Source organism: Felis catus, chromosome D3 (assembly GCF_018350175.1).
Source record: "Felis catus isolate Fca126 chromosome D3, F.catus_Fca126_mat1.0, whole genome shotgun sequence".
Classification (NCBI taxonomy): Eukaryota; Metazoa; Chordata; class Mammalia; order Carnivora; family Felidae; genus Felis; species Felis catus.
Window position 1 is genome coordinate 90,803,136 of NC_058379.1, and position 27,104 is coordinate 90,830,239.

A 27,104-nucleotide genomic window follows, 5' to 3' on the forward strand; every position below is an offset into this window, starting at 1 on the left:
GGCCAGGTACAACTATGGATCCTTAATTCTTTCTCACAATTTTCTAAAATCAGAATTTTAAAAAAGAAAAAAGAAACTAAAAATATTCATAGGATAAGTTTTTCCCTATTTTTCATCTTCTCTCAAAACTTCACTTTTGGGAACTCCTGAGACACATTTACTTAGCTTCAATATGCACAAAAGTCCAAACTTTTGAAACACTCCATTTTGGCTAAACGGAAAACATTAGCTATTAAAAGTTTTCCTGGTCTTGCCTTCAATGAGAAAAGGCCTTGGGGGAAATTTGAAAGAAAAAAACAATGGCTTTTAAGAGAAGGAAAATGGTGCACGCGCAGTGGGAACTGTTTCCGCACAGGGGCGGAAACCGGAAGCTGCTAACCCCATCCGGGGGCTCCACAGACTCAGCATCCGGTCGGAGGGTAGTTCTGAGTTTGTGCTGAACTTGTAGTTTATAAAGGCAAACAAAGCCATCCGAATACAGCCGATCACAATGTCCTACACAGCCAGTGTCGTGTCTACCATCACGCCAAAAAAGAACTTATGCAGGACTGCCTGTTAGACACTCGCCCACGTTGGGAAATATTGGTCCGGGACGCCTGTCACCCGATAAGTAAGCTTATTTGAGGACTGAGAATTGCATCAGAGAAGCGCAGGACCAAACACATGGATAGTTATTTTAAAACACTGTAAAAAAACCCACAAAACTGTTAGGTGCTTTTCTAAGAATGGCCGACCAATGTGCTTAGTAAAATGATAAGCGAATAAAAATGAATAAATAGGGTGATATTTACTTATATTTTAATAATAAAATAATAATGTTCACCATGCCCAATGAATAAAATATCAGTATAGGTGATCCTGATATCAGAGTCAACAGAGTCTTTCTGAAAGACATACCGCAGTCGTGTCCCGCACGTTCTGTGTCAGACAAAACAGTGCGAACACATAAATGGTCTTTCACTTACCCACCTCCTCATGTTGGCCTGGCTCATCAGAGCAGGAAACCATCGCCAAAGGCTTAAAGATCTTGTGGATGGGGTCATCCAGGCATGCCCCTCTTCTGTTTGAATCCTAAGATAAAGTCCTCATGCCTCCAGTTAAAATGGAACAATGCGAACAGGTTGTAAGTCATTTATACCTAAGACAATGTCCTACCCATGTGTCGACAACTGAAAAGATCAGGCTTAGTCTTTAATTTCTTCTGATCATATAGTTCTATGCTTATTGCTTCCTGAAGTTCCCCAATGTCTTTACTGATTGCTTTTTTAAAACTATGAACTGATGACACTGGTGATCGTCCCTGCTGTTCTTCGGTCAGCCTGCTGTAACGTGTGGTTTTCCTTTTATTCTCCAAGTCTCTGTACAGCTTCAAGCCGAGCCCCTGAGGCTTTGGTCCAGTGACTCAGCCGCTTTCATGGTAAGAATCTCTCCCAGGCACTTTGCTAATACTGTTCTCCAGTCATGAACATCAGCCAGCTTTGTAATGCAGCCTTACACAGCCTGTTCAACTTTCCCTGGTCACAATTTGTTTTCTTGAATTTTGTATGCCTTTCAGATCTTCTGCATTAGTGAGGCTTTCTTCAGCCAGGGCGCATCTGTGTATAGAGCAGAGTGGGTGGTTTTTGGAAGACTTACATATTCTGGCACTGGACTGGAGAGACACAAGCCACTGTCCCAGTTCTCACTGAATCTACATTTCCTACTGGGAAGAGGGTCCTGAAGACTTTGAGTTTTTTTTTACCAGTAAGAAAAAATGAGATTCCTTAACACTTAACTTGCCCCAATACGGTGACCTTGACGCCAAAGACTTCCAATTATTAAGTCAGCTTATTTTTTTCCTGACATTACAAGCTACGTGCTTCTTACACACTCTTTCCCTGACCAGGAAATTCACTGCATTGTCTGGCTATTGCTTTAAACCATAATGAAGACAATAGTCGTGTATCTACCCTCAGCCACAGTGTGGTGAGTTTCTCCTATCATCTGAGCCCAGTCTGTCCTAGAAGAAAAGGTTTCTCATGTTCAAGAAAACACTTTGGTGCACCCCCTGGTCTCAGCTCTAAATGCCCTTGGAACTGTTCCTAATTTGGATAAATAGTCTGGAATAGACATCTTCCATCTCCCTAGCCTCTGCTTCTATTCATCCAACTTCCCAGTGCTTCCAAATATAGATCAGTGCAGCAAGAAAACATAAAAAAACCCAAAAGACAAAAATAAAAAATAAAAATAAAACAAACCCCTGCCACCCATCACATGAATTAACTTTGTGTTCTATGAGTGATTAATTTTATAGTATCCAAAGAGTCTGTGAAGATCATACACAAATACATAAACACGTGAATATTCCTGGGTTTTAGGGAAAATCATAATTAGCTGAAGCACCAGTTTAAAACTGTAAAATAATCCTGGCACCTCAGTGAATGATTTGCTATGTCTCTTAAAATTTTGATGAGAAGTGTGCATTATGTGCACATTGTGTGAACTTGGAGTCGTTTCTCACTTACCTTTTCTCCCTCTTGCTCACTCTGAATCACAGGTAACAAAGGCGGCTGGCCATGTATGTGGTTTGATCATCTTGCCTGGAGTTCGTGCTTGTGAACATCAAAGTCAGTGTACTTTGGGTCTGATGAAAGAGGCTAGTCGTACACCCGCTGAACGAATGTTAATTTTGACTAGGAACCCTGCCATTTCGTGAATTCATAAGAAATAAAGAGATGCACAGTTAGCCTGAAGATGTATCTGTTTTCTTAAAACAAAACAGAACAGAACAGAAAGCCATTGATAAAATGCCCCTAGAAGGCTACTTCTTGCCCACTTTATGTTCTTCCAATGTTCTTCCATAGTTTTATGTTAGGGTAGAGTGAATTGGGTATTTACTACAAGGTCAGAGACTTTCTGAGTTTCTTTCACACAGTAATTCATTACTGGTTATTGATACAGTTGATGCTATGGAAGTCAAGAGCTGATGGAAAGATGGCTTCTGTAGGTTCCTGCTCCCCGAATCTCACTGTGTACCCGCAGTAGATCTTCCCTCGACTTCCCTTCTACCTTCTCTGGCTGCTCCCTCCTGTGCTTCTCATTCGGGTTTATCAAAAGCATTGCTACCAAGATTTTTTTCTTAGAATTTTGATTTGATGAAGTCCTATGCTTTTTATCATTTTCCTTGCAATACTCTTTTTCTTAGACAATTTGCATTTTATATTCTTTCAGTTTTGGTGTCATCCATGACCCTGTTCTCTCTCTTAGCATATTTATGTTCTCCTGGGTTAGGTACTTTCAGGTTTCAGGACACGAAGTCCACCTCAGGCTGTCTCAGATAGTAGGGGTCTTCTGTAAGTACATCAAAGGAAAGAGTGGCCATATAGTATATTGTCCTTATCAGGGCTCTTCTTAGAGCCAAAGGGGGCATTTTTTTTTAATTTTTTAAAATGTTTTTATTTATTTTTGAGACAGAGAGAGACAGAGCATGAGCAGGGGAGGGGCAGAGAGAGAGGGAGACACAGAATCTGAAGCAGGCTCCGGGCTCTGAGCCATCAGCACAGAGCCCGATGCGGGGCTCGAACTCATGGACCGTGAGATCGTAACCTGAGCCAAAGTTGGATGCTCAACCGACTGAGCCACCCAGGAGCCCCAAAAGGAGGCACTATTAACTACGTCATGCCACATATGTAACTGGAACTATCCTGGCCAGACTGAGATTGGTCTTTCTTTCCTCTCTCTTCTTTTTCCGTCTCCCTTCCTTCTCCTCCTCCTGCAGCACCTGCTTCTTGCCCTCCTAATTCCTGCTCATAGGGGAAATATATCATTTTTCTCTGTGTGTCTCTGTGTGTCTCTCTTTTCTATCTATCTGTCTATCTACCTACCTATCATCTATTTAGCTCCCAAATATTGGATCACCAGTCAATAAGTCTCTGTATAAATTTTTGACACTAGAACAATCCGGTGCTGGGTTCCCTTGCTAAACTCTTAGATAAGTCCACAATGGAAAAAAATAAGCTTTTAGGGATTAGTTAGGATATGGATTAAACTATGGAGACAGAAACACAAAATAATAGTGGTCTAAACAATGCATTCCCCTCTGACATAAGGATCTAAGCCAGCATGGTGGTTCTGCTTGGCCAAGTTGTAAGGTGCACAAGTTCCTTCTGTTTTACTGCTTGACTCCCAGGGATTTTGTCCTCTCCACATGATCTGAGGTGACTCATTCTCATATCCACTTTCCTGCCGGTGGGAAGGAGAAAGGGTAGGTGTGAGCATGCTCCATTCCCCAATGTGTCCTCTACCATTCGCGGCCCTTCAGCTCGTATCACTTGACTTCCATTCATATCCTATAGGCCAGAATGTAGTCGTCTGCCTTCTACTGGCCGCGAGGAAGCCTGGGAATTGTAGTTCCTCCTCTGAGGAGCCAAAAATGTGTTAATTCTATTAATAGAGAGAAGAGGAGCAAATAGGTACTTGGGCCAATCCGTGGTTTCTGCCACATTTAGCAATATGATGCTGGAGGATGTATTCACACTGAAACAGAAAATTCTTGCTCTTGTTGCCTCTTGGTAACTCCGCTTTGTATTTTATGGCCTTCAGTTCACCATATTGTGATACTCACCGTGTAGCATCTGAAAGAGCATTGTTACTTTAACTCAGCAGTTATCATTAAGAATGATACAAACTTCTCTTTAATTGTGATGGTATTATTTTCATAAATTACATGAAAAGCTTACTGGGTATATCATTCATTTCCTTACGATGACATCATTTCATTTAACTTAACAAAATCTCAAATTGTTTTCAAGAGTCTGAGACTTCTGGAAGCTCTTTTCATTTTGTACATCCTGCAATATAATTTATGGCAGAAATCCACCTTTTTCAAAGTCTGAAAATCTATTAGTCTGAATTTATCTTTTTTCTAACCTTTCTAAACACTCCATCATATCAAGGAGATGATGATGCTCATTATGGCCATTAAGATTCTGATACAATTAAGTTGTATTCCACTTAAGTGATGGGGTGTGGTTCCTTCTCGGAATGGGACAATTTTCTATAGTCTCACAACTTCCACATCCTCATCAATTTACAAGGCTGTTTTAGGAAATACCTTCTTGACCCTGAATGAAGTACGGCTCCCAACTTTGAGCAAATCATTGCATTAATGGTCTTCGGATTCGAGCATCCATTTAGAAAAAAATCCCTCGCCATTGTCCCCAGGAGAGTCTATAAAAATGCTTCCTTGCTTTGTTTGTGGTCACTTAGATAATAGGAGAGCTCCCCCTGCTGCTTGACGTTGGGGAATTATGGAGGAGGGGCTAATCTGAGGCCCTTTGCTCTTGATAACTTCACTAACGTTCAAGCACAAACCTAGATGGAAATCACAAGAAGCCTGTTTGACACTGGCTTTTGAAATACTTAAAAACATCAGCATTTGTCAGGTAGAAAGATTTTCATTTCAAAGTTCTAACAGGTTATTATTATTCCAAGCAATGGAGAGTTAAAAAAGGTTGAACAACTATAATAATGGTGGTGTGTGAACGTGGGGAGTGATTAGGTTTTATTGTTTGTTTGCATAAAACTGTATCACTTAGCTTTGTTTGGGGTATGTTTCAGAGATATAGGCTAATTAGACCATGCAAATCACTTTGTTTTCTGAAAATTAATTAAGCTTTCATGGCCTTACCAGGTTACAGGGCCAGGCTCCCATCCCACACAGTTCCTCTGGAGTTACGTAGGAGGTGAGCCTGTCTCAGGCTGAACTCTCAGATGATTCCATCACCGAAAGAATGGAGTTTAGTAAATGTGGCGTTTGAAAGCTTGTTCAAGTTGTAAAATGTTGGATTCTATTTTTATTAAATCACTTAAACTTTCAACATAGTGAAAAAGATTTATTTAACATACATTTCACAAGCCATTTTGAATGCATATTTGGGGGGAGGGGAATATAGCAGAGGACGTTTTTAAAACTGAAGTATTGTCCTGAAGGGAGAAGACAAATGAGTTAACCATTGAAGTCCTATTGTTTCGTCAGACTGTCCATAAAGACATTTAAGATTTTATATTTGTAGTGTTATGAGGAAATCATATCCATCTCCTTCAGAAATATAGATGTAAATAGTCTTTATTATTGGGAAATATTGCATATAATCTAGATAAAGCGGTAGAGGCTGCCCAGAAGTGTTTTACTGTAAGAATCCCCGAGTAGCGAAACTAAACCAAGCATATGGAGAAGCATGTAATGTGGTAGGATTGATAAAAAATGCCAGATCTATGGGAAGAAGGGCTGTTTTTAGTAATCTCCTTATTGTATCGGAATGCTTTCTTTAATAACAGCTTTATTGAGGTAGGAGTCACAGCGCGTAAAATTCTCCAATTTAAAATATACAGTTCAAAGTGTTTCCTGTATTTGCAGAATTGTGTAATGATCACCAGAATCTAGTTTTAGATAATTTCATCATCTCCAGAAGAAACTGTATCTATTAGGGATCAGTGCCTATTCCCCTCTCATCACCCCAACGCCCCACTCCAGCCCCAGCTAGTTACTGACCTATTTCTATTTCTATGGATACACCTATTGTGAACACTACATAAATGGAATAATATAATATTTGAGCTTCTGCAACTGGCTTCTTTTCATGACAAAACATTTGAAGTTTACCTTTGCAGTACCTACACGTACTTTATCCCTTTTATTTTTTTTCTATTGCCAAATAGTATTCCATTGTATGGGCATACCACATTTTGTGTTACGCGTTTATCAGTTGATGGATATTTGGGTTGGGTCCACTTTTGGGCTATTATGAATAATAACTGTTATGAACGTTCATTTATGAATCTTTGCATGGACATATGCTCTCATTTTCCCTTCGGCAGTTACTAAGAGTGGAATTGCGGCACATCTGATATCTCTATATTTTACATCTTGAGGTCCTGCCAAACTGCTTTCTAGTGTGACCCTACCAGTTTACATTCTCACCAGCAAAGCTGCGTTCCGATCTCTCCGCATCTTTGCCAGCTTTTGTTACTGGCCGTCTTTTTGATTACAGCCATTCTGATGATGTCTAGTGGTATCTTATTGGGTTTGGTTTGCAGTTCCCTAATGAGAAATGACATTGAACGTTTTTCTGTGTGCGTTTTCACCATTTGTATACCTTCTTCGGAGACATGTCTGTCCAAATTCTTTGCCCATTTTATCGTTGGGTTATTCTTTTAAAAAAAAAGAACTGAAGTATAGTTGACATACAATATTATACTTTCAGGTCTACCATATAGTGATTCAATATTTTTTAAAAAAAATTTTTTTAAACGTTTATTTATTTTTGAGACAGAGAGAGACAGAGCATGAACGGGGGAGGGGCAGAGAGAGAGGGAGACACAGACTCGGAAACAGGCTCCAGGCTCTGAGCCATCAGCCCAGAGCCCGATGCGGGGCTCGAACTCACGGACCGTGAGATCGTGACCTGAGCTGAAGTCGGAGGCTTAACCGACTGAGCCACCCAGGCACCCCCAATATTTATATATATATTACTAAATGCTCATTGTGATAAGCATAGTTAACATCTGTCACCGTGGGTGGCTTATTCTTATTACATTTTCAGAGCTCTTTAAAAACATATTCCGAATACAATGAAATCAAAAACAGGAAATCAAAAGAGAAAATTTTAAAAAAATATCCCAATCCTAGTCTTTGAAAAGATAAGCGAAATTGATAAGTCTCTACTAATGAAGAAAAAGAGGACAGAAATTACCAATATCAGAAATGAGGGAGAAGACATCACTCCAGATCCCATGACACTAAGAATATAATAAAGTGGGGAGCCTGAGTGGCTCAGTCCGAATCTTAATTTCTCACGGTTCGTGAGATCAAGTCCTGTCAGCATGAAGCCTGCTTAGGATTCTCTCTCTCCCTCTCTCTCTGCCCCTCCCCTTCTCGCTCCTGCTCTCTCTTGCCGGTGCACTATCAAAATAAATAAACAAACATTAAAAAAATCCTTATAAAAATAAATACAAAGATAATAAAGGAATACTGTGATCAACTGTATGTCCACAAACTTGGTAACCTAGGTGAAATAGACCAATTCGTTGTATAACAAATTCTGCCAAAACTCAAATAAGGAAAAATGGACCATCTGAATAGGCCTGTATATAGTAAACACATTGAACCCGTAATTAATAACCTTCCCAAAGAAAAAGCACCAGGCCCAGATGCGTTCACTGGTAATTTCTACCAAACATTTAAGGAAGAAATTATATGAATTCTCTACAGTCTCTTTCAGAAGAAAGAAACAGAGGGAATAGTTCTATGAAGTGAACACTACCCCAACATCAAAGTCAGACAAATACATCGCAAGAAAACAACAGACACATATATCTTATGAACATAGGTGCAAAAACCCTCCATACCCCAGATGTTAGCAAATCAAATGCAATAATGTATAAAAAGAAGTATACACCGTGACCAAATGGGGTTTATCCCAGGTATTCAAGACTGGTTCAACATTAAAAAGCTGATTAATGTTATCAATCATATCAACAGACTAAATAAGAAAAATCACATGATTATACAATAGACGTAGAAAAAACATCTGACAAAAATCCAACACCCATTCATGATGAAGAACCCCGCAACTAAAAATAAGGATACTTCCTCAACTTGCAAACAACACTTACAAAATTCTGCAGTTGAATTCATATTTAATGGTAATTAACTAGAAGTTTTTCTACCAAGATCCGGAACAAGGCAAGGATGTTCCCTCTTACCACTCCATTTCAACATCGTATTGGAATTGTTAGCTATACAATATGGCAAGAGAAGGAAGTAAAAAGATAGAAAAATTGGGAAGAAAGAAAGAAAGAAAGAAAACTATTTTTGTTCAAAGATGACATAATCATCTATCTAGTAAATCTGAAGGAATCAAAAAGAAAACTCCTGGAACTAACGAGCAATTATAACATGGTTGCAAGATACAAGGTTAATGTAACAGTGAATTGCTTTTCAACATTGCCAGGAATGAACAAGTGAAGTTTGAAATTTAAAACACAATACCCTTCACATTAGCAACCCCCAAACGATGCACTTAGATGTAAAACTAACAAAATATGTCAAAAAAAATTTACATGAGGAAAACTGCAAAACTTGGAACAAATAAGAAGAATTAAATGAATGGGAAGATATTCTATGTTTATGGATAAGAAGAATCAATATTGTTAAGATGTCAGTTCTTCTCAAGATGGTCTATAGATTCAATGCAATCCCAATCCCAAATTCCAGCAAGTTACTTCGTGGATCTTGACAAACTGCCTCTTAAGTTTATATGGAGAGACAGAAGACACAGGACAACCAACTCATTAGTGAAGGAGAAAAAAGTTGGAAGACTGACACTACGTGGCTTCAAGGTTTAGTATAAAACTGTAGTAATCAAGGCAGCATAGTATCGGTGAAGGAATAGATAATCAATAGACCAGAATAGTGAGCCCAGAGGTATGTCAACTGACCTTGACAAAGAAACATAGGTAACATGAATGAAGACAGGATAGTCTTTTCAACAAATGGAGCTGGAATTGGGCATCAACATGACAAAAAAAAAAAAAAGAATCTAGACAAGACATTATACCCATTAAAAAAAATTAGCTCAAAACGGACCGTAGACTCAAACGTAAGATGGAAAACTATAAAACTCCAGGAGGGATCACGTAGGAGAAAACCTACGTAACCATGGCTATGGCGGCTATGGCGATGACTTTTTGGCCACAACACCGAAGGCGTGATCCATGAAAGAATGAAAAACTTAGAAAAAAGATTTGTCTGATAAATGACAGTTATTCAAGAAAGGAGAGAACTCTTAAAATTCAACAATGTGAAAACGAACAGCCTGATTTAAAAATGGAGAAAAAATCTGAACTGTCACCTCACCAAAGACGATATACAGATGGCAAATAAGCATATTAAAGATGTTCTACATCATCTGATCTCAGGAGACTGGGCCCAAATCCAAACACTGATGCTACCAAATATCAGGAAGGATAGGGAGCACGTGAAAGTCTCATTTACTGCTGATAAGAATACAGAAACGCTACAGCTACTTTGGAAGACAACTTGGAAATTTCTTACTAAGTGAAACATACTTTTGCCATACGACCCAGAAATCATGTTCTCTGGTATTTACCCAAAGGATGTGAAAATTTATGTCCACACAAAAATCTCCACGTAGATATTTATAGCTGCTTTATTCACAATTGCTAAAACTTGGAAACAACCAAGCTGTCCTTCAGGAGGTGATGGATAAATAAACCGTGGTCCATCCAGACAATGGAATGTTCTTCAGTGCTGAAAGGAAATGAGCCACCAAGCCATGAAAAGGCATGAAGGGGGGGGCGCCTGGGTGGCGCAGTCGGTTCAGCGTCCGACTTCAGCCAGGTCACGATCTCGCGGTCCGTGAGTTCGAGCCCCGCGTCAGGCTCTGGGCTGATGGCTTGGAGCCTGGAGCCTGTTTCCGATTCTGTGTCTCCTTCTCTCTCTGCCCCTCCCCCGTTCATGCTCTGTCTCTCTCTGTCCCAAAAATAAATAAAAACGTTGAAAAAAAAATTAAAAAAAAAAGAAAAAGAAAAGGCATGAAGGAACCTTAAATGCACAGCACTAAGTGAAAGGATAGAACGTGAAGAGGCCACATAATATATAATTCCAATTATGACAATCTGGAAAAGAAAAACTATGGAGACAGTAAAAGGATCAGTGGTTGCCAGGGGTCCGCGGCGAGTGAGGGATGAACAGGGGGGACACAGAGGATTTTTAGGGCAGTGAGACTACTCTGCACGATACTGTAATTGCAAACACAGGTCATTACACTTCAGTCCAAATCCGTAGAATGTACACCACCAAGAGTGAACCCTAATGTAAACCAACCATGAACTTTGGGTGATAATGACATGTCAAAATAGGGTCATTGACTGTAACAAATAGCCCACTCTTCTGGGGGATGCTGACAGTGGGGGAGGACAGGTGTGTGGGGTCAGGGAGTCTAAAGGAAATCTCAGTACCTTTCCCTTATGTTTGTTGTGAACCGAAAGGTGCTCTAAAAACTAAAGCCTACTAAAAGGAATTAAAATCGAAATATGGTAGTTGAAAACGAAATAGTGGTTTTGTAGGTGAAGTCCTTCAACTGAATGCATGCCAGCCATGAAGATTATGTCAGTCTCCCTCCTGGAAGTTGAGGCCCCGCCTGATGGCCCATAACCCTGGGCAGAGAGAATTTGCACCAAGAATGAAGGTGACAAGTGTGATTTTGTAGCAATAAACCTCTTCTTTCGCCCCACATTCCCCCTCCACGTCCTTTCTCATATCAACTTAGACATATTTTTCTCTGTTACCTCTCCTACTTAATCAACCATTTCCCTAGATCCAGCCCACTGGAAATCATTCCTATCGAAATTAATGACAACATATTTTAGCCATGTCAATGAACTCACATTTTTGTGAGTTTTTTTTTTTTCTTTTTGTCTGAGGATGTTGAACTCAGCCCATATTAGCTATTTAATGGTGGACGAAACTATCAGAAACTAATTTGCATGAATAAGGGCCCTGTGACGGAGTAGGGGTTGTTGACAAAAATTTATGTTGATTGCCAACACGGAAACCACAATACCTGCATTTATTTCTGTTCCTGTCACGACTGACAGTAATATTAGAGACATCCTGCCCAACCTTTCCAGGTTTCAGCTTCTACAGCGGGTAAAAGCCTCTAGCAGCCATTAGGAATATCAAAGATGCCCATGACGTTGCGAGCTTACATACCTGGGATTCCATGCTCGTGCTGTCCCGAGACGGCGGGCAGAGGATGAGTAGCGAGGCCAAAGTAGTCACGCCATCAGGTGAGTCCAGGACTTTCTGAGTCCAAAGCTTCCCTGCGTTACCGCACAGAAGTTCGGGTAGCGTGCTCGTGGAGCTGCCCAAATTCCCGTGGGCGGCCATCCCAAGGAATATGGCATCTTTGCTCTTGCCTGAGAGAGGGCAGTACAGGAGGGCCAGCCCCGAGGAGAGAGGTGGGGGATGCTTGCTGTGCACATGGCCGACAAAAGCCGCCAGCCCTCCCCTCGGGTGGTTGGGGCGCTGTGGTCCCTGCACACCCTTAGAGGTCCCTGTCCAGGCAGAAACCAAAGAGGGCAGCACCCCCTCAGCCTCGCGAGGCAGGACCCCCGCCGGCGAGGCCTTGCACAGCAGACCTCGGGTGGGTGGGTGATTGATGAATCACTTTGGTAAAGTCGGAGTTATTAATCTCTCTCCATCTCTTTTTTTTGCTTTCATTCTGTGTCACCGTTGGCTTTTTCACTGCTATGTTGATTCACACTTCATCATGAAGCTCATACTCTTTTAGGGCAAGAGACAAATACGCAGACAATAACGCGAGGCACTTGTGGTTAGCGATGGTCGTGGTGTGGGAGCCTGGCACGCCTCCCCACGACCTGCTCCTGCTGTGCCGAGCACTTACTCCCGAGGGTGGAGTCAGTCAGGTGGACGAGGTCCTGTCTTTTTGCAAGACGTTTCCTCACTGTTGTAGGAGGTGTGCCTTTCTTTGTCTCCACCTTTCCTTTTTTGTCAGTTTTGTGACAATGTGTGTGTGTGTGTGTGTGTGTGTGTGTGTGTGTGTGATGCAATCTGCTGGAGACGTGTCAAAATTCCTGGTTTGCTAGTAAGAGAGTATTTGTGAAACCCCAACCTGGGCCGCAGGTAAAGGGCATTTTAATTGCTGGTTGTTTCCTTATTGCGGTTGTGGTTTGGGAGACAATCTCAGTGAGGAAGAATTTAGTGAGGTCACCTTTTGCATTGGCTTTTTCTTGTCCAGGTACAAATATATTTGGAATGGCTCTGTATAAACCATTGGCTGAAATAAGACACCAGAACTATTGGTTAAAATAAATTCAACATTATATGTTCCTTAAGTTGTTTAAGGAAATTTTCCCTGGAATCAACATCAAATATGATGTATGTGAAATCAAAGGGATTTCTTTCTATAGTGTGTGAATAGATTATAAATTCTTTGAAGAAAGGGACTGTGTCTGAATCATGACTCTGTCCCTAATTTCTAGCATAATGTATGTTTAATGGTATTTGCTTAGTGGTTTCTGAATGACTGGGTTATTGTAGCTGCAAAACTGCTCTTATGCACTAATTCTGCTGTATGCATTATTCTCGTTGTTAATCAATGATAGTAAGGATACAAACTGGAAAAACATCAATTTAAATTTAATCATTAAAAATACACAAATTGGGGCGCCTGGGTGGCGCAGTCGGTTCAGCGTCCGACTTCAGCCAGGTCACGATCTCGCGGTCCGTGGGTTCGAGCCCCGCGTCGGGCTCTGGGCTGATGGCTCGGAGCGTGGAGCCTGTTTCCGATTCTGTGTCTCCCTCTCTCTCTGCCCCTCCCCCGTTCAAGCTCTGTCTCTCTCTGTCCCAAAAAAATAAATAAACGTTGAAAAAAAAATTTAAAAAAATAAAAATACACAAATTTATCTAAAATTAAATTGACCAATTTGGGTTGAAATGTCTTTGGATCTTTTTTTTAAAAAAAAATGGTATTTATCCTGACGATAAGTGGATCTCAGTGTAGTCTAGCATATCAGACTTACCTTCCCCACTTATATGGCTTCATTCTTTGCCATGTGGCTTGTTGTTATCTATCTATCCATCTATCTATTTGCTTATCTATTTATCTCTCTATCTGCCTACCTATCATCTATCTATCATCTGTCTATCTATCTATCATCCGTCATCTATCAATCTATCTATCTATCTATCTATCTAATCAATCTATGATGTCAACATTATTTTAGTAGGAGAATTCTCCATAATATTACCTTGGAAAATTTGCGAACCATGAAGTTTTAAAATGAGCATTCTGTAATTTCATTTTAAGCAAAAAAAAAAAAATATGATGAGTCATGTATTTCACATAACAATAGACTGGAACTTCTAAACCAGATATTAAAATACTTACTAACATGCGTCTGTGTCTGCCTATAGATCGTGTTTTCATTAGATACTACTCTGAAGTTCCTGCTCAGTTATTTTTGTAGGCCTAACATGAGTCTAAAAGTATTCATATAGCTATCACTGAGAAAAATGTACCAGAAGGGGGGGGGGGGAAGTAAACAAAAACAAACGAACAAAAAAGAGAGAGAGAAGTGTTCATTATTTGGGGATTCTGAGTGGCTGAGTAGTAAGAGTTAGCAGGGGGAGCAGTAGAGGTAGAATGAAAAACAAGTTTTTCATGAATACCTTACAATGACTTCTTTTTTTACTTCCTTTTTAATTGATGTCAAATAAATAAGTATATTATTTATGGCGAATCATGGAGACAGGGTCAAGAATATGTTCTATTACTTTTTAAAAGTTATTTTAAGCCCAAGTGTCATTTTATAGACTGACATTTACTGGAATATTGTTCTGGAACATTAGACCTCAAATAAGTTTGATGGTTTGAAATGCACATTAATAATAAACTTGTCTAAGTTTGTTCAAGTCAGCATTTCTCACGCTTGTTTGACTAAGCCTATATTTTTCTCACCACACCCTAAATACCCTTTGGATCCGGTGTTCCAGGAGCACGCTTTGTGGACTGCAGGCATGCGGGTGTGTGCCTGACACAGGCTCTATTCCTTGATAATGCACGTTTTCCTTTGTGTGTGCGTAACACACACGCACGAACACAAACATCACACAAGGGTGGATTTGAGTCATGTGTCAAATATTCTCGGGCAACTGATTTTCTCTGGCCCTTATTTCTGGAACCTTTCTACAAATGTCCTCCAAAGGGTCGCCTACTGACCCCGTCATCCAGTTTGATTGCTTCCTATTCACCCCACTGGGGAGAGGAGGATCCCCCGCCCTAAATGGTATCGGACGGCCAAGTGCAGAATGCTCAGGACTGACATCAAACAGAAGTTTATTAATGAAGCAGACCCACAGCCCCCGAAGAACACGCTGCATGCCACGTGAGGCCACGTGGGGGCTGCACGAGGGAGCACGGAGAACCAGCAGGGGTTGCGGGAGGCAGGCTCTGTAGTCACGAAAGGCGAACGTGCCCCCTGGTTCCCGCGGGAGGACATCACTGGTTTGTTGGAATCGTTCTGTGGGCCGTCAGGGAGGTGGACCAGTTAGTCGTGGACTGGGGTGGGGATGTGTGCAGCTGGCTCAGCAGAGAGGGGAAACTAGCTGGGTGGGGAGGCTCTCCTGCTGGGTGGGGGGCGTGTCTGGTGAGGGCAGGTGAGGTCACGGTCAAGTTTCTGGTGCCCTGTGAGGACTCAAAGGTGTCAGGGCAGCACGTGACATTTTAGGCATCCAGGACTACCCCCTCCCCCCCCCCCCCCCAGGTGTTCTGAGGTCCGTGCTCAGTGAGCTCTGGAACTCTGGAAGCCTCTCCTTCCTTCTCCACGGCAGGGTGCCTCTCGCACGCGGTCAGCTTTCTCGGTACCAGATCGCAGCACTGATTCACTTGGTAGTCAAAGTCGGCCAGATTTTTATCCAACACCGTGTTCCGGCGATTCCCCCGGTGCCACTCCTTGCTCTCCCAATTGATGGTGGCCATTATACTTGATTCATTGCCTGCCATTGATCTTTGAAATTTTGATTAATGACAGGGAAACCTGAAAAGTTCAGGGTTTGGCTTTGGTTCAAATGAGCACCCAGAAGTTCAGATGCTTCATTCAAGCTGTCTAAGCCCCTTGGATAAGCAAATGCGGTTATGCAAAATTAGTCTGAAAAATCTCCTGGAAACAGCCCCTCTCTTGGAAATTTCTGGTATTTCCTGCTTCTACTTAGACTACAGACTATAAATACTACAAAGACATTATTTCTTTCTTTCATTTGTTCTGCTCGTTTACTTCTGGCCAGAGCCCAGGTTTCTAGGTTTTTGGGGGACAGGTAGCAAATCATGGTGGGAAAGTTCAGGGTGGCATTGTTTGGCTGTCGTCTCATACCAGACGCACATACATTTTCCATGCACCTGGGCACACAGATTGATACAAGAGCATCAACTCCCAGGGTTCAGGGTAAAGAGTTATCTATTTATCCCTGGCAAACTGACTTCCTTTTCAGATCCATGAGAATGTGCTAGTACTGTGTGAATACTGAGGCGTCATCGAGACAAAGCAGGAGGTTGATAAATGACAGTGGGAGGAATTCTCTCCAAAATGCACAGTTAACTCGGCTAGCATTTCCCAGCGTCATCCGGGCAGGCAGACCCACGGAGCAGATCATCTGAGGGCTGCGTTCTCAAGGTAGGAAGGGATACTCGCAGGTTCATAAGGAAGGACATTTGGGAAAAGAGGCTCTTGAATGAGAAATTCGGTAACCTTACCTACTCCCCGTCTCTAAACACCCACGCTAAGTTCACACCAAGGATTCATTAGCCAGAATGTCCTGGTTCATCTGAGTTGTTGACCTCGGCATGCGGAAAATTCAAATTACCACACTGAATATGGTGAAATATCATTCCACGGGGCTTACCTGGCGTTTGAGGCCCATCTGTGTTTTGTTTCCAGTAAGGGACCTATTTCAGTTCCTCTGAGACTACCCAGTAGTAATAATGTGCACTGTGTCGTGTGCTTTAGAATGAGAAATTCTAGGGGTGCCTGGGTGGCTTGGTGGGTTGAGCGCCTGACTTTGGCTCAGGTCACGGTCCCACAGTTTGTGAGTCCGAGCCCATGTTGGGCTCTGTGCTGACAGCTCAGAGCCTGCTTTGGATCCTGTGTCTCCCTTTCCCTGCCCCTCCCCTGCTTGTGCTCTCCTTCTCTCTCTCTCTCTCTCTCTCTCTCTCTCTCTCTCTCTCTCTCTCTCTCAAAAATAAATGGATAAACATTAACAAAATTTAGAAAAATTTTAAAAAGTTTAGAACGAGAAGTTCTATTAGGATTGGGATTAATCCAATTTATTTGGAAAATCAATTAAACTCTCTGGGCTTGGAGATACACATGTGTTTCATGTGTTTTGCAAACCCCAGGAAGCATTGAAACATGCATTGACCACAGACCCCCGCAACTCTGAATTCTGGCTGAGGCTTCACTTTCTTCTGCCACAGACTATTCATCTGGATGTAAACGATGCCTCGTTGACACCTCGTTTACACTTAGCATAGGAGAATCGGTTATCATTTACGCTTTCCCAAACTGCCAAAAAAAAAAAAAAAAGGTCTCCAGCTTTTGCTAAGTGACAAAGGAGATCCCATTTAAAGACTGAACATTTTTACCATATTTATAATATTGCCACATCATACCCATGTCCTGGTTCAAATCTGTTAATTGAATGAGAAAGCTTATGGTGGCATTGGATTTTAGGTATGTGTTCTCTTAGAAGGAAATACACAAATCGATCACTCAGCCACCAATTACCGAATTCCAAATGATTCTGGACAGTTACGGATGAGCTATAGAAACGTTTACATTGATTTTATTTAAAAATTTAGGGGGCGCCTGGGTGGCGCAGTTGGTTAAGCGTCCGACTTCAGCCAGGTCACGATCTCGCGGTCCGTGAGTTCGAGCCCCGCGTCAGGCTCTGGGCTGATGGCTCGGAGCCTGGAGCCTGTTTCCGATTCTGTGTCTCCCTCTCTCTCTGCCCCTCCCCCGTTCATGCTCTGTCTCTCTCTGTCCCAAAAATAAATAAACGTTGAAAAAAAATTAAAAAAAAATAAAAATAAAAATTTAGTTTGGGGCACCTGGGTGGCTCAGCTGGTTAAGCGTCCAACTTCGGCTCAGTTCATGACCTCACAGTTCGTGAATTCGGGCCTCTCATCGGGCGGTCTGCTGTCGGTGCCGAGCCTGATTTGGATCCTCTGTCTCCCTCTCTCTCTGCCCCTCATCCACTCGCTGTCTCTCAAAAAAAAAATAGTTTTGATTATTTTGAAATTAAAAGTTAATACTTAAGGGCTATGCCTTTCCAGTTTATTCTCATAAACGTAAAATTTGAAATTTTATTCTTCTGTTTTGTACCAAAGCATAATTATTTTTTAATTATAAAAGCTTAGAAGGCTAATGCACTGGCAAACATGTAAAGAGACATTTCTGTGCCACACATTTGGAGGGTTCCGTTCTATTATACTGATACCGTATTTGTTTAATTTATTAGACTTGTACAATTTTTCCCCTCAGGGTCTTTCTATGGTGAAATTTATTTAAGTAAATGGACTCTTACTGGATTGGCATATAGCCATCTTTTACAGAAAATTCTACCATTAGGGTGTAAATATGGCCTGCGAATGATAAATGTTAATATTCTTGAAAACTCTTCTCCTTCTGTGGACCTGGGTCCTTAAGATCAGTCAGTGGCATCCGAGGATCTGTGACCTTATTGCCTTCCTTTTAGAACCATTGTCTCCTTCCATCACATGACCTTACGGTGAGCTCATGGCTAACACGTGTGGGTCCATCCACAACGAGCTCTGGAGGTCCCCAGGTGGTCAAAGGAAGCTTGTTTTGTCTTGTACAAAGGCAAGGCTCTCTTTTCGGTCAGGTGCCCTTTGGCATTAACTTTCAAGCCTACTTTTCCAGGTACTGACCAGGCAAGCAGTGGATGAGGAGGCAGAGAGAAAAGGCGCTGGAAACTCACACGAGAAAACCACCTTCTGCTTGGAGGAAATATTACCAGAGGCCAACAACTTCTTTAAAATTGAAAACATGGCTTCTTTTCTGTAATTTTTAGACTGAAATTAGGAAGTTGGGAAATAGATGTCTCCGATATCAACTACGTCTCTGTTTCCAAGTCGTTTCTTGGAAATACTAATGGCTTAAAAAAAAACACACATATTTTTATTTTTGCGTCTGAAAAGTCACTTGTTATTCGGGCAATGTAGAAGAGTCATAAATTACTATTGGAAAAGAAAACTGAAACGAAAAAAGGCATTTGTTTTTTCCTCAGCTGTTACAGCCAGAGAAAGAGCGGCCATATGAATTTTCACAAGAGAGGAATCATCTTATTTTCACAAACATAATTACTATTTTTTAAAACAGCATCATATAGACCACCATTGCACTAAATCAACTGGAGTTTCTGAAACATATAATGGCTGGCTTTATAGCAGCTTCATTTGTGCGGTGACATACTGAGAGACCTATAACTCGCACAGGTGAGCTCTTTCTACCTTCCTGAAGGGTCTCTGAAGAGAAGAAAGATGTAATTGATCACACGTTTGGTGTCTAAATATTTTCTCTCATTGTAGAAGCCGGTATTCTTAACTTTGGTGATTCCATAAAAGCTTTTGGTGAACGGTTCTCCTGGAAGTTTCCATCCCTTTCAGCCATGGCTGCCGGAGGAGATTTAGCAGAAGGGCTCCCAGGAGCAGAAAGATGGCAGGAAAGGGCTGGGCATCTCCCTGGTTTTGCTCTTCTGTCCTCTCGCACCCCTTCCCCCTCCCATCCTACCTCCCACCCGTTCCACCATTTGAACTTCACGTCTGTTTGACACTTTCAGAGTTTGCTGAAATTTGCATCCTGGCTATCATTTCAAGGCTCAGAAGTTTTGCTTAATCAATCACCGATTGCGGGATTGAGACTGAGTTTGGAGTAGGGTCGAGAGGAGATGAATGGGTAACATCTATAAACCTCATGGTCCTTGAAGGCCCTCAAAGTATCTTTTCTCTGATTAGGCACATACATGTGACCTAAAAAATATTCCAAAGATTCCAAAAAAATATCCACACCTCTCTGTGTATTTTCCTGTTTCCCTTCCCAGAAGTTATGTTAGAAATGAAAACTCAAGTCTGCTTGATGGATGGCCACGTGGTGTGGACTGGACACAAGGTACCATCATCTCCAGCGTGGCGGACCTCCAGTGGCTGCTGTCCACGGTTCTGATAATGTGGTCTGTGCTGTGCATTTCTTACGTGAGTTTAGCCCCACTTGCCCTTACGCAATGAGTTTGCTCTGTGTTGTTTAGTATTACAAGGTTTTGGGGGGAGAAAGATTTGGGGCATTAGCATCAGGCCTTGCCTTGATTTGCGCTCTGAATCTTCAGACATCTTCCCAGAATTTCTTCTTTCTTTCTACTAATATATGGAAGTCTCTTTTCCCAGCATCAGCGTGACAGTGAACTCTGCCACAGAATGATTTGCATAGGAATTAATACACTCGAACCTGAAACAAAGCTGAGGGAGCTTAAAATATCACTCCCAGTACCTGCTGAATATCACATGTATATAATTAAACACCAAACATTCCTTTTTTTCCTATCACTGATAGAACAAAACAGCACCGTGTAAATTCGTTTTGTTAGAAACCAAAGAAAACGGTCAGGCAGCACCACGTTCTATTTGTTCCGTGCTGCTAGGAAAACCTTAAATGTAATAAATGTTAAATGTAAAATATGACCTGGGTTAAAGAAATATAAGCTATTTCCGAAAAGCACGTGGGCCCTGACATGCAGGAGCGCATCCCGCCCAAGCCGATGACTCCCCGTCTTCAAGGAAGAAATACCATTGTCGTGTACATTTAGGGTACCCGAACCTCAACCACACGACCCTGGGAGAAAGGATAATGGGGTTGCGTTGGAGAAACAGAATTTAGAAACATGAACGCACGCCCCATTTTGAAGAAGAAATAAAGTGACCGTAGGTTGAGTTTTGAATGGAATTGTGATCACAAAGATACCATAAAAAACATCGTACTGCTTTCTGGTTCCTCCAAGTGCAAAGTTTTCGGGGGTGGGGGGAGAGAAGGCCATTTCAGACCTTCGGCTGACTCTTTCAGGCTGCAGTGTGCCCACCCCCCCCCCCCCAAGCATCCTGATCTCATGAGAGCGTCTCAGGGCAGGAAAGGGGCCGTGAAAGCCAGCCCTCCGCCTGCCTCAGGGTCTGAATCCACGCGGCGATAATGCAGCTCAGATTGTTTATATGTTATAAGTTGTCTGAATTAATAGGTTATAAAAGGCATTAATAAGACATAAATCCTGCACTCAGATCCCTGCCTTACCTAGTAAATAGTGAAGCTTGGATAGTTGTAAATTCTCTCAAAAAATAAATTGCATCACAAATGTGAATTTGAATGGCAAAACTGATTTATGGCGACTGTTGATTTGGAGCTATTCTGTATTGCTTGGTCCATCTGGCTGTTTTGCAGATTCAAAGTTTTATCTTACTTTGGTTCGTGTGAGCTACTTTATTCCTGGAAAATCAAATATAACACTTTAATCAAAAAGAAAGGAAAACAATATCATGTGATTTCTATATAAACAAAGAAAGAAAGAAAGGGAAGCATATTCATCAACATAAAAGCCAATACTGAGATAACATTGGAACTTCCTGGCATTCATGCATTTTAAGATAAAAAGGGAAGACTTTTAGAAGAAAAAACCTTTGCGAAATAAATACATTTGAGGATATTAAAGAAATAATGAAATTTTACCAATAAATTGGAAAAAGTTTAGGGTCATGAAGAAAAATATGCTTTGTTAAACTAGGATTAAGAAATAGAGTGGGACGTTATTTACTTTTCTTGGTCTTTCAAACGCTAAATTTTATATCAGTATTTATTTGCATAAGTTCAGTATTTTAAATTATACCTTATTTTAAATTAAAGTGTGTGTGTGTGTGTGTGTGTGTGTGTGTGTGTGTGTGTGTGTTTTGTGAGTAAAATGTGGGTATTGCCAAAGTTTAACGAATATGATTCATTTAGTGGCTTTGGAAGTTTGAGATTTATAGGTAGTTTGCTCCTTTAAAATTGAATATAAATCTTCCCTTGTTTGGTGCAGCCTGTACCTTTGGAAACGGTTTTCTCAGTAGGGTTGTAGTCGTTCAGAAAAGGAGGTATGCCGTGTCACAGTTGAGTGTTTGGAGCTACAGAATTTCATAAAATATTGGTTTGGTGTTTTGGATTCATAAGATCAGTGAACGCATTTTTAACAAAATTGTTTGCCTGCCCTTGGGTAACTGATTCTTAAAAACTGGACTTTGATGTTAAGTTGTTTTATGGTTGTGGGAATAGAAAAAAATGTTAACATTTGCATTTCTCGATGAAAATTCATTACAACTCATTTTGAAAACAAAAGGTGGAATAAAGAGTTAAACTTAAATGAGACGAGGCTTCGGTACCATTTTAATCATTATCACGTATCTGCATGCTCATAAATGACTCTCTAATGAATGGATTCGCAGTCTGACTAGTTTATGGGCTTTAGATGTGTCTTTTGGGGAGCCCCGTGATTTGGTGACCTGGTTGCCGGTTTTCACAAGAAGGTGGCAGTGCTTGAGGGCACCGACATCCGGGGCTGTTCTCAACACAGTGCGGTCACTGCTATTTCTATCTAGGAAGTTACACACTGCTACCTCCAGAAAAGGTGCTGTTGGGAGCTTTCACTTAGAAAGCGCTTCCTACCCGAAAAAGGCATAAGAAGAAGAAGGAAAAGAAGAGAAGGAAGGGCAGGAGGGGAAGAAGAGATATATAAAAATTATCCTTGCTTTTTGGTGATATATATTATACGTCCATTCTGCTGGGTGAGTAAAACTAGCTTTTATTATACGAGTCTGTTCCTCCAATCTAGAGCCCTCTGAAAGGTGGAGGAATGAGCAGGAAGCCTCATGGAATGGAGGTCCCAGAGCTAAACAAACATCTCAGAACCTTGCAATCACGAAAGGAGCTTATCCTGCTTTATCGAAATCATGCTTCCTTAAATATATTCTTCAGATATCTTTGCAAATACTATTCCTTAGGCAGCCATAGCTTCTCTTTCTTCTCTTCTGCATCTGGATCATTCCATCCAGGATTCAGGTGGAGGTGAGACCTTAGGGAGTGCAGAGAAATCTAATCCTTGCTGCCCAAAGGGTGGACCATGAGCCAACAACATCAACATCATCCGGGGGGGTGGTTAGAAACTGATACTGGCAGTCCCACTCTGGCTCCGTGGAGTCAGGACCTGCATTTTAACAGGTTTCCTGGGTGACTTCTAAGCACATTCATGGTTGGAAGCACTGATCTCACTTCCTCTTGTATCTTCTCCAGGAGGGACGCGTTCACCCATAGACTGGCATTAACGGGAGAATTTAATGGGGAAACCAAGATGCCTGATTGGAACGTTTAAGATGCACATACCCTATTTCCAAGTCATGAGGTTGTTTTGTTATTTATGTGCAGCCATAAAACACAATAGGATTTTTAAAGTCTATTTATATGCATAAAGCTGGCATACATATTCACAAATCAATGCATTTATTTTCATTATCCTTGTTTGATAGCCAATAACCCATAAATCATCAATCCTGCCATTGCAACTTTTGCAAATCTTAAAATCGGGCATAATGAACTTTCTAGGTGATTGAAATGATTCCCCTAATAACTTAATTACTTTTATCTCTGGCCCTTGGATTAACAACTGATCTGCTCGTCTCCATAACTGGTAAGAAAGTCATGCCTGTATGTGTACACATCAACATCAGATCAGAGCCTGTCCCATCCACTAGATTATTTCAACTCTCTCGATAATAAATCTTAGATTCTGTGTCTGTGCCATGTAACAATTTGTATGAATCATGAAGGTGATTTGGCTGTATCTGCTGTGTTAGCAGAGACCTAGCCTTGACGGCGACTGGTGGGAATGGAAGCACATTGTTGGTGAAGGAGCTGCTTTAGGCGGTTTAAAGATTATTTAGGGATGGAGAAAAGATATGCGCCGTGTTGCAAGACCAACCAAAATTCCTACCAGTGGATGGTCTGAGAGGTGGGATGAGCTGAATTCCACTATCAGAAATTCAAAGCTGAAAACACGTGCCGGAGTTATAGAACACGACTGCCCCCCATCATGTATGGAGTGAACAGGAGCCAGGATGTGTTTGGTGATGGCCGGCTGTCTTTCGGACTTGTCAAGTTTTTGTTCTCTGGCGTGGCTTGCACCTAAGTCTAAGTTAAACAAAAAATGGCGAGCCAATGAAAGCACCTAAGCCGTCTTTGTATTTTATTTTTTCTTTGCTCACTGTCATCAACATAGTAGCAAAATAATGGGTGGATAATTTTTTGCCGAAGCAGAGAAAGAGTAAGAGATCGATCGAGCGTGGATTTTTTTCGGCTCCTAAAAGTGACCGATTGGGAGGCTAAGGTTGTGGGAGCAACGGGAAAAAAGTGAATAATGTATAATTGTCTTCTTATTGTTTTCTTTTCAGTATTGAGCACATAGCTGGCATTCAATAATTACTTATTAACTGGATTACACCTCTTAGCTTAATTCCTACTGTTGCTAAACAGGCACAGACGTCCTCCGGAGGGAAAAGGCAATCAATGCAGGCCAGTTCTTAACCACGCAGACTGTTCGCCTTCTTGGGTCCAAATGCTGGCGTTCATACTGGGGGGGAGAGGGGACCAGCTACATGATTCTTTAAGCCACATTCCTTCCTCATCTATTAAATAGGGTTATGCTTTATGGCATGGGGGAGTTTTAAGGCTTAAAAATTTATGTGAAAGCACTTCTGAGCACCGTGGGGATGTAGTTTGACTCCACACATAGCACCATTTTCTTATCGCAGAGGTGCGCACAGGGACAGCAGCACTGCCTGCCTGCCTGCCTTGGCGACTGGGGTGGTGGCTGCGGAGGAGAAGACGGAGCCTGGGTGAGGGCATCCTAGCCATTGTCTACTTGCCTGTGCCCAGCAAGTGTGGGTCAGCAGGGGAAACTCAATGTGAACGTGTGACTCTCTTCCTACGACCCCAGGAGACGGGCCACACCCCCCATCCTGGGAAGGTTTACTTGGCAATGGCCAAGTCCTGGCATCCCATTGATACAATTAAGAGTAAATGGTGTCATCGCAAGGTTTCCAGAGTTTCAAAAATCTCAGGAATGTGCTCCAACATCCAGTCCCGTCTTTGGGCATGTTAAAGAAAACTCCAGTCAACTTTCAAGGCCTGCCATTTTCCCAATTGGCCACACTGAAGAAATTCATTTCGAAGAGAAGAATTGGATGGATCATTGACAAAGAGAGAAGGTTTAAGCAGAGGGAAGAAAAGGAAGGATGTTTGCCCCTGCCAGAGGAACACATGACCTCTGTTTCAATCACCCTGAAGCATAGAGCTCATCCATCAACTACCAAAAACGCCACTTGGCGAGGCAGTTCTGTCCCTTTTCCTCAGTTTAGAAGGTGGCCTTGTGAAGTACAATTATGTGTCGCTTGAACTCCAGGGGCGGTGTGTGCGGCCCTCAGAATGGCCTTTGGTATATCAGGCAACTTTTATGTATCGCCCGTCACCAAACCATCTTGAATTGTGGCGATAATTCCGGGCTTGTTTTCACTAGCCATGGTTGGGAAACCAGGCATGTAGTCGTACGGAGCCTGTGAAATGAAAATAAAGCTGTTTGGAATTATTATGTTGACATATGTATGTTAGTGCGTGGCTCCGTCGACATGTGCGTCTTATATAGTCATCTGGTAACATTCCAGCAAAATCATTACAATTCATCATACGTTGTCTTTCTCCTCTTACTATTTCAAGATGAAAGTTTTCAATACTAATGCTGTAAAGTGGGTATTATGTTGATTTATGCTAATCGGTTTCATGGATGCTGTCATATTACATTGTTTAGCAATGACACTGGTGAAATATTCTTGTGTCTACTGTTATCTTGCAAACAGCCCAGTAGTGCCAGGGCAGAACATTCGGGGACCCGCCACCTTGCTGTTTGATGGCCTCTGTCCGGGCTGGGTTTGCTAAGAATAGTGGCCAGGGACGCAGTGAGGGCTGCGTCTGTGCTGTTATCTGTCCTCTTAAAGAGAAAGCAGTGTAAGGCAGGGTCGATGCGTTGTGCGTGCGCGAGTGTGTGTGAATTTATAGTGACTTCATTGCCACATATTATTTTCACCACAGTACTCCTGTAAATGGCGTGTTAGTACCTCCTTGAGGAGCTTCTGGTTTTAGGATTTTACCACCAGCTCGTAAACCAGCGAAACCCTACTGTTAGAGCGAAAGCTTCGAGAGGCAGCTTTCAGAGATAAGTTTATTTTAAAAGAAAAGTCTACAAGGGAGATTGATTTGGCGGTTTTAAATGCAGCTTCTGCAAACCTTCTGTGCTGTGCTCTCCTGCCCCTCTTTCCGAGCATTTTAAGCCACTTTATAGGGAGCTTGAGGGTTGCGTGGACAGAAGTGTTCTTCCTGGTCATAAAGATATACTGCAAACAGAGTCAGCCCACAGAAAGCCGTTAGCTGGGCGGGTTGGCTTCACTGCCCTTCTGCCTGCGGGCAGACCCCGCTTCATGCTTCAGCATCTCTGCGATGTGTCCAGTGTCCCCATGTCCCTGGGTCTGCCCTGCAGTCTGGAATCCCCCACAGCAGTTCATTCTGTCCTTACACACTCTACCCGTGTGCCATCCACTCGGGATCTATTTGGGTAACTGGCTATTGAATCTAATAAGGTCATAAGAAAGAAGTATTGGAAAAACTTAAAATGCTGCCACTCAGACATTTCGGGTGTCTTCCCACGATCTGCCCATGTCCTCAGAGATGTGGTAAGATCAACGAAAGAGGCACTGTCTCTCAGAGCAGCCCCAGCACCCTTCCTGTGTCATCATGTGAATGGCTTACTGTCTAATCTGTTCCGGAAGTTCCTCCCTGCCCAGTCAAGGTAAATGACATCATCGTGGGACGGTAATGGAACAGCCGCCATATGCAAAGTGTTGTACCAGGACCTGCAAATCCAAGAAACGAGGAATAGTCTTGGCCTCTCAGACATGCCTCAGAGGGGGATTATGTTTTATTATGATTATTGGCCAGTGTGTGTGTGTGTGTGTGTGTGTGTGTGTGTGTGTGTGTGTGTGTTGTGTGAACACTTAAACTGTGTTTTCTTTTTCTCCATATCACAGGAAACTCTATCCAGAGCTTCTGGCAAAGTGGACACTCTGTATGAGTTGAATAAAAACCAATAATAGTGTAACGAAGACCATGATAACATGAAAGTAGGTAGTTGTAAGCTTCCTGCACACCCACAAAACATGTAAATATCTAAAGGAGAGACCCAGGGTCTTTGGTCACGACGGCCGAACAGATAGCACGGGGTAAAATGCAATGCCATGTCATGGAAACTCAGGTCCGTGATAATGAAAACCTACTCATCGAGAAGGAGCTCTTCTTGGGACCCTGTTTCCCACTTCAGTATTTTAGAAATT

At 42.0% G+C, this 27,104-nt stretch overlaps 1 long non-coding RNA gene across 1 annotated transcript; it reads left to right on the forward strand.

Moving 5' to 3' along the window:
* Positions 1-400: 400 nt before the first annotated feature.
* On the forward strand, positions 401-2,725 carry LOC123381152. The gene is made up of 3 exons (XR_006587828.1): positions 401-610; positions 1,356-1,417; positions 2,537-2,725. It is a non-coding gene; the product is annotated as an uncharacterized LOC123381152 (long non-coding RNA).
* The last annotated feature ends 24,379 nt before the right edge of the window (positions 2,726-27,104 follow it).